Consider the following 1,375-nt stretch of genomic DNA (forward strand, 5'->3'; position numbering starts at 1 on the left):
TCCGCCTGCCTCTGCCTCCCGAGTGCTGGGATTAAAGGCGTGCGCCACCATCGCCCGGCTACTGTTATATTCTTTAAGTAGTAACTGGAAACTAGGTTCAATTGTAGAAAATATTGAGTTTGCATCATCTGTCAAGCTCAAGTAACAGATTTGATTGGTTATTTGAGCTTTTCAGAATTCATGAATATATGAAGGCTCAGCATTTAGTGGTGGAGCTTAATGGTAGAAATAATTGTTTGGAGGGTCTTCTGAAGTACACTCTACTGTTGACCTAAAAAAAATCCTTGACTGATAAAGTAGTACTGTTAAAATAGACACTTGGGAGCAGAAGTGTAATAGATAATATTAGGAAAGGACCCTAAGTAGTATTTAGCAGCCACTCTATCTGGTGCTTCAGTGCGGTACCCTAAATTTGCAAAAGGGAGAAAACATGAGCAGTAATGGTTTCACGCAGGTTTGTTCTTGAGTGTGTGTTGATTGACAAGCGTCAGAAAGAGACATTTAAGTTTACTATAATCTCATCCATAGTGTTTGCCATTTTCTGTTTTTCGTGAAACAAGGACTTACTTAGTTCCTGCAGTACCGAATGGAAAAATTAGCTAAATTCCTAGGCTGGAGAAGTAATTCCTGTACAAAGCAATACCTTGTGAGTAAATACAGTTCTTTACCTGTAGGAGGTGTGATGATTAAATCTTGGTTGTTAACTTCCCTAGGCTTAAAGTCACTCTGGGAAGATTTCGGGTGTGTGTCCAGAAAGGTTTGAGGTGGGAATTCCCACCCTGGGGGTACTGCCATTCTGTGGGATCTAGGGTTGAGTAAGAAGGATAAAGTGAGCCAAGAGCCAGCATTCATCCCTGACCTGATGCTGATGCAGGGTGACCAACTGCTCAACTCTAAGGTGCTTTTTGGGGTGTGTGTGTATAGTTTTGTTGTAGTAATAAGAAAACTAAGACAAGTGTGGATCAAAAGCTAGGAAAATGGGGCTGGGGAGATGGGATAGTGGTGAGGAGCACGGGCTGCTCTTCCGCAGGACCTGGGTTCAGTTTCAGCAACCACATGGTAGTTCACAACTGTAACTCCAGGGGATCTGATAGCCTTACACAGACAGAAACACCAATGCACATGAGTTAGATTTTTTTTTTTAAGTTGGGAAAATGCAGATAACTGCTTGGTTTAACATCCTTTTATGTTGTTTCGAACAATTTCTTTTACTATTCTGTGATACTTGGCCTCGAACTCACAGAGATCCACCTGCCTCTGCCTCCCAGGTGCTGGTATTAAAGGTGTGGACCACCACTACTGCTCAGCAAGACAGGGTTGGCTTCTTTTTCTTTTTTTTCTTGGCTCTCTGGAACTAGCTCTGTAGACCAGACTG

Source organism: Alexandromys fortis, unplaced genomic scaffold, assembly GCF_014885135.2.
Source record: "Alexandromys fortis isolate MF-2015 unplaced genomic scaffold, M_Fortis_MF-2015_v1.1 scaffold_65, whole genome shotgun sequence".
Classification (NCBI taxonomy): domain Eukaryota; kingdom Metazoa; phylum Chordata; class Mammalia; order Rodentia; family Cricetidae; genus Alexandromys; species Alexandromys fortis.